Raw genomic sequence first — 7,312 nt, 5'->3', positions numbered from 1 at the left:
CTTCTTTCCTTCCTTGCTTGCTTGCTTCCTTCCTTCCTTCCTTCCTTCCTTCCTTCCTTCCTTCCTTCCTTCCTTCCTTTCCTTCCCTCCCTCCTTCTTTCCTTCCTGTATTGTGGACCCCCTTCCTGGAACTTTTATGCAAAAGCAGAGAGTGCTGAGAATCCAACCCAGGGCTTCACGCACATTAGCTGGTGCTCTACCACTGAGTCACACTATCCGTCCCTCCACAGTTTTCTTGTAAATGGCACATCATCATAGAACATTTTAAATAATAGGACACAGGTCCTCTATCATTTAGCAGAAGTAAAAGAAGAAGCCAGAAGAAAATACACAGCAAGAGCAGAAGTCAGAGACCATTGTCAAGAGAAGTATTTCTGGAGAGGTTACTCTTCTAATTCCAACTCTCTAGTTGCAGACAAGGTGCATATTAGACAGGTGTGTGAGGTGTGTGCGCGTGTGCATGCGTGTGTATGAATAGGGAATGAGCAATAAATAAGAAAGCCTCAGGAAAACCCACTTCCAGGAAATATTGATGCTGTGGTTGATGCAGAAAAAAATATAATTCTTGCCCCCTCAACCTTTTTCTTTGGTTTGTTTTAGCTTATGGAATTCTAAATATTGAGCAGTTTGGTGATGATAATGATGGAGTCACTTACATGTACTTTTTAAATTCTTTGAACTTTTTAAAGCCTTTTGTGTTTTCCTAACAGTTACTCATAGAAGGGCTGGGATAGGAAAAATGCAGGCAGGCCAGTGCCTGCTTCAGGGTGCTCAAGTTTGAGCAACAGTGTACCTACAAATTCGGCAAGTCACTTTATTTTCCCCTGGTGGTGGCGGCAAGAAGCTGGACAGTTTTCTGGGTACATCTTGTTCTCCCGTGAAATGAATGATTTTCTTTGAGCCTTGTGTGTGCGAAATGGGTTCCTGACAGTGTCTGTGCCCTGATGGGAGCCACTGGTCTATGTGAAAACAGACATTAGGACACAGAGGGCTGTCAAGGTCTCTCCCTTCCAGCCAGGCTGGGCTGTGCCCCATTCGCTGAGGGCTGGGAACGGGGGTGTGACTGCCAAGCTGGCCCCTCTTCCCTCCAGATGTCTCAGGTCAATTCAGGGCTCTGATGTCCAAGGACACGTGGTGGATACTCTTGGCAAGAGCTGCCTTCGCGCGTTTGAAGTGTCCTTGAGGCTGGGCCTGGTGGGCAAACGGCCAAGAGATGGTATCTTTATAACATCTGCCGTCATCTCTGCTGTGTGGGAACTAATGGCTGCGTTTGAATAATTAGGCCTTTGCACCATAGCACAACAAAAGCAGGCACTGCTCCATTAAAGCAAACATAATTACTGCAGCTCGCGTATTCAAAGCCCCTTTCATCCCTCCAGTACCTGCCACATTGGGAAGCTCTGTCCACAGCCTCCTGCTCAGTTCTCCTGCAGGCAGGCCTCTCGCAGAGGTGTAGAGTGCACCAGAGGAGCCGGGCTCTTATCTTCCCAAGCACTGAGACAGCCCCTGAATTGACATCCACCATACTCTTCTTCCAGTTTTGCTTCTTCTACCACGCCGAGGCATCTCAGGGCCAGAACTGTCTCTTGCCTACATCCATTTCTCTTACGCGTACTTCAGAGCTGAAGTCTCCTGGCCTCTCTGGGCCTCCGTCTCCACATCTGTCTCATTGACTTCCAGGCTTGTTATAAAGATCAAATGAAGTCATGGATATAAAAGTGATCTGCAAATCATAAAAATACCACTCAAATAAAAGTCCTGCAGTCATCGAGGGGAAGGCCTGGATATGATATAACTCACCTCATCCACGGCTGGGTTCAGGATGGGGCCTTGTAATAGCTCGTAGTTTAGAAACAGTGTTCTGGTGGGAGGAACCACCATGAGAAATGACTGCTCAGTTCACTAGAAACTCTGGCCTAGGTGTTTCCCTTACATTAATGAGTTCATTTCATTAATCAATCAAATAATGTTAAACATATTCAAGCATTATTCCAGACAAGACACTGTAGTTATGCTGAAGCATGAATATGCACAGAGAAATGGGTCAATAACACCTCTGAAGTCTCTGAGATCCCAGAATGTGGTGCCCAATCAATGGCCAAATAGAGATGGCATCAGGATTCAAAGGAGGGAGTGAACTAATTCCCATACATTTCATTTACAAGCTTTGCTTTTTAATGATGGATCTATGATTGGGATGTGTCATGGAAGAAGTAGAATTTGATGCATACTTGCAGGATGGAGAGACTCTTCGTCTACAGAGGAAGGAAGATCAGACTCATAAAATTATTCACTGGGAGTACCAGTGTGAGTCATATTTTGGAATGTGCCCTGAGATGTCCGGCCACTGGTGGCTTTCTTTAGGGTTACTCATTATATATGGAGCCTGAGTACTCTGAAATCCTGGTGGTGATCACTGGTGCAGACTGTGGTGGGGGAGGGGGGGAAGTTAATATCAATAATGGCAGGGGTTGTAATGCATTCAGGATAAAGGGGAAATGGGAGGCCATATTCACATATATCAGTTCCAGAGTGGTGAAGCAGTTTGTTCTCTGGTTTGGAATGTCAAGCCTGTGTAGCAGGACCTATTGGGTTTGGTGTGCTTCTTAGTGATATTCTTGGAGTGCTGTAACTTTCTAAGGATCCAGAGAAGTTTGTATCATCTGCCAAGACCTTGACTCTATAGATCCTGCCCTGGCTACTTATAGAAATTTTACACAAGGTGACAGGTTAACTATCATCTGTTGACAAGTGCGGATGAATCAGATCTACTTTGTTTCTTGAAGAGATTTACATTTTGGTTAATTATAAAGAGACTAAAGTGGGGAAGACTAAGTACAGCAACCAGTTGACAGCAGTTGTGGTGACTCTGAAAAAGACCATGCAATCAAATCTGGCCGATGGGGGAAGAGTTACCTAGGTGACAGGAAGGACAGAGGAAGAGGCAAGGTGAGAACTGATGAACTGGTAGAAAATATTGGAATCAAGGTCATAGAGGTGTTTATGACATGAAGATTGCATGGAATGAGAACGGAGCTTGGAAGGCAGAAATTGAGATTATGTTTAAGAATCAAGTGACTGAGACTTTTATTGTGAGGGGAGTAGATTCCTACAAATCCCAGCTGCACGGAGTGGTGTGCTTTTCCCACCGCCAGATACTGCAAGGGTGGTGTTATTGTGTGCAAGGGGAGAAGAGATGAATTCTGGGGACGTTTGGAGCGATTTTAAAGGCCTCCAGGATTTGGTCACCCTTTAATGGGAATTTTTATGTTCAGGCAAGGACACTGTCTGGAATTTGTATGCTATTCAGGCCCCAGTGACAAAGAAGTTGATGGAGTGCAGGTCTCTCTGGTGTTGCAAGGTATGCCTGAACAATGGGCCTGGGGTGGACTTGTAAACAAAATCTAGAAATCTAATGTTTCCTAAGACTTTCTGGGTTTGTGCTAAGAATCTGAACAATCTTTCAGAAGCATCTACCTGCCTTAACCCCACCTCCTAGCCAGTACAGTCATTACCTACATCTAGGAATGTACCACACCTTCTGGAGAAGGGAGATTTCTCTCAGCCACCATCTCCTAACCTGGTTAGGCACAGAATCTCCTCACCAGCAGACCTGCACATTTACCTTCTTAAAAGATTTTTGCTCAACAGTGTGCTTCAAAACACTTGAGTTTTGAAACCTTCAGCAGCACCAATTTACTCAGGGGATGAAGACCAATACAATCATCCCGGTAAAATGTGTTAGGTGCCTATTACTACAGAGACCCATCCTGGGAACCTTAGAGCAGCTAACAGCTGGCTTTCTACGTCTCTCATTGATGAAAATTTCTTAACAGGCCATTTGTAGCTTATGTTATCTCTATAATTATGTTAATGTACATTAAACCAAATTTGCTGTATACTTCAGTTGTGGTCTGTTCACTTTTGCTCCATTTCTGGATAATGTATTTGATTAGATAAATTTACATATGTAGACCTCAAAGAAAGACCTTGACTCAGCCTTCAGTCTTCTCTAGAAAAAAAAGTGCTTATCTCAGTAATGTCTGTAGGTGTGTAAGCATCCCCAATTATTCCTTTTTATTCTCTAAGGAGGCATTTTCAATTATGTTTGAGGACAAGATGAGCAGGACGCCACTGAAGCCCATACGATGATGGGTAGAGGAAAAATTGACTCTCGTTCTGGATTTCACACTGCACTGAGCCACACTGGACTTTAGGGAACTAATCCTGATTATATAGTGTAAAACATTATATCGTCAACTCTGTCAAAACAGCATTCCTCTGAGCACACAAACTGTAAAATCCAGTGCAAAAAGAGGTGTTCTCTGTTATGCCATGCCTTGAGATGCAGCCCTTCCTCAGCACACACAGCTTGAAAACCTACTATGCCAGGCCAGGGGACATAACAGCTAATGGGACTGAGGAGGTCTGCGTTTTCATGGACCACCTTCGGGTCAAAGGAGCAAAACAAAACAAAATAAAAGCAAAGCAGAATGTGAGTGCAGGGTGATGAGAGAGATTGGGTGGCCTATGCAAGTCCCCTCCCCAGCCTGGATATGGATCATGTATCCTGTGTCCCTTCCATGGAGCTGACCTTGTTTGATAAAGTAAGCCACACAGATGACACCATAATATAAGATAATTTTTTTAAAAGTTTTGCTAATTAAGCATAATGTCTTCCTCTTTTCCCCCCAAATAAGACAATTACTAAATACTGGCCGAGGGTCAAAGTTCTTTGGAGAATGTGGGGGCTGGTATGAATACATGTTGGGAGCCAGGATCCCCACTTAAGACACTGAGAGAGAGGAGTGACCCGACTTGAAGACCAAGGCCTGCTTTGGGCTGGCAAAGACATCTTTACTGTTAGGATTTCTCTAGCTCAATCTCAGCCAGACCACTGCTATTCCTTGAAGGAATTCTCCAGGCCTGCTCTGCCTCCCTGGGCTGCCCCTAAACCTTGGAGCAGACCGTGTGTGATCAAAGCCACCAGAACTGGTGATTCTGCCAATGCTCTCCCCCTTGAAGCCCCTCCCAGGCAAACCATAATCTCCAGGCAGACAATGCAGATAGGACAACTATTCAGAAAAACGCGTGGCTGCGGAGGCTCAGGACAAGTCCCAACTGCACCTGCAGGTTTTCCTTTCCTGAGGCCGCCGGGCACTGGCTGAGCTGCACCTGCCGCGGGCCAGCGCCTGCCTCAGCCACATACCTGGTGCTGCTGCAGGCCCTGGCCTGCTCCACATCCTGCTCTGCCTGCCATTCCCTCTGCCTGCTGTGCCCCTTCTCAGCAGCTTGTCACTCACCCACAGCCATCTGAAGGTCTGTGATCGTGGGGCTGGGAGAAAAACAGAAAAGCAGCACCCTCTGTCCCTCTGCTGTGTCAAAGGCCATGGCCAGACCTTGCTTACCATGGTCCAATGTGCTGTCAGTTCCTTTCTTGTTTAGGATGCTTTGAGAAGCAAACCAGTCTCCGGAGTAAAAGCTGAAGTTTTGTTTTTATCAGAGGGTGATTTTGGAAGAGAGATGGAGCCAATCAGGTAGCCAAATGGAACGTGGTGATGAGGAGGCTCTTTTGTTTGAGGAGGTGGTCAGTTGAACAAGCATTGTATGCTTTTATAAAACCAAAGACTATTTGGTATTGGAGCTTGAAAATTTTAATTAGATTTTAGATCTAACTGATGTATATTGAGTAGGTTCAGGAAGAAAAAGAGAATGTTAAAGAAAAAAAAAAAAACTGTATAGTGTCTCACACCTAGAGACTAAGGCAAGAAGATTGCAAGTTCAAGCCCAGCTTTAGAACTCAGTGTCTGCTCCCAAATAAAACAAACTGAAAAAAACTTCTAGGATGGAGCTCAGTATGAAGGAGCTCCTGTTCAATCCTCAGTACTGCATGAAAAAAAGAATGAGTCCAAAAAAACTGATGTGCACAGGGTTAGACAGAGCGGGAGCAGACCTCTCTGCCAACGCCGTATAGCGCAGCTTCTCTGAACCCCTTAGAAGGCCACTGTGTCTGAGTCACTACTGACTGGACCCTGGTGCTGCTGTTCACAGCAGTCACACTCCTATGATTTGTCACTCAGTGCCCAACAATGCCAAAATTTTGCTATTAATGAATAACCAGGTCCCACACCAGTAATGGACACAGCCTCAGTGTCCTCCTACAGTAGGAGTTTGGAATCCTCTTCTTGTTTATGGGCTGTTTCACGTGTGGCTACATTTCCTTTGAACTCCATTTGGTCGGGGTCCACAATGCCCTGTCTGCTGTGCAGGTGGTGGCTGTTGCCCCTGGGGACGTCCATCCGCCTTGGTGACCATCTCGTGGTGCAGGAGGTGCAGGTAGTGAAAGTGCACTTCAGGTGAAAGAGGGCAGGCAGAGCTACCCAGGCATTCAAAAGTCCTTTCACCCAGCAAACCCCTTGTCAGGGAGCTCTGTGTGTGAGTGGCTGGGGCCCTATAATAGCAGCAGTGTGGAGCTGAGCAGGCAGGAGGGAGGTAAAAACAAACAGGAGCTTGTGTGTCTTAGGGGGAGGAGTATTTTCCTGATGGATTAAATGGCACCACAAGGCACACTGCAGGCCACAAATTACTGAGCCTGCGGGTCATGTCGTTCTGTACTCAAAGGCCACTGGCAGTTGCGTACAGGTGTGAGGACACGAGTGGTGTTTCTGGCATGCCCTGGGAATACTCTTGCACTCTTTGGGAGTTTTCTTGTGGAGAAAAACACATGGGAATGTGTGTGGGCATAAAAGGCATGGGCAGAGCTCTGTGCACCTGATGGACACATGGGTGCAGCATCTTTTTAAAATGAGAGTTACTTCACTTCCTTCCTGGCCTCCAAGCTGGTGAGCTCCTCGGCTTTCTCCACTGCTTCCTGTCTGGGCTGTCCTGACATATTTCAACCAGGAGAGCAGGGCATCCTGCTTCTGGGCTTCCTGTCCATCACAATGCTCTTCCTTACCGTGGCTTACCGAATTATTCCTAGCAGCAATGAAGACCCCTGCCTCTTACTTAAAAGTTGTTTTGGACATGTAGGAAACCAGATTCATGTTTATTTATTTATTTATTTATTTATTTATTTAATTTATTTATTTATTGTCTTTTTCCTTTTTTTAATCGGTACTGGGGATCGAACTCACGACTGCCTGCTTGCAAGGCAGGCACTTATGCCGCTGAGCTAAATCCCCAACCCCCCAGATTCATGTTTAAATTGAAGCAACTTGCCATTTGTGGTTGTGAGGTTCTTTTTTAGGACTCGTGTGGTACAATTAAGCCTTAGTCCTCATTTTCCCTGGTCAAACAGAGATTCGTCTTG

Source organism: Cavia porcellus, unplaced genomic scaffold (genome assembly GCF_034190915.1).
Source record: "Cavia porcellus strain 051 isolate PalLab524CR breed Dunkin Hartley unplaced genomic scaffold, mCavPor4.1 scaffold_11, whole genome shotgun sequence".
NCBI lineage: Eukaryota > Metazoa > Chordata > Mammalia > Rodentia > Caviidae > Cavia > Cavia porcellus.
The sequence above is the reverse complement of the archived record's forward strand: the minus strand, read 5'-3'. Positions refer to the sequence as shown.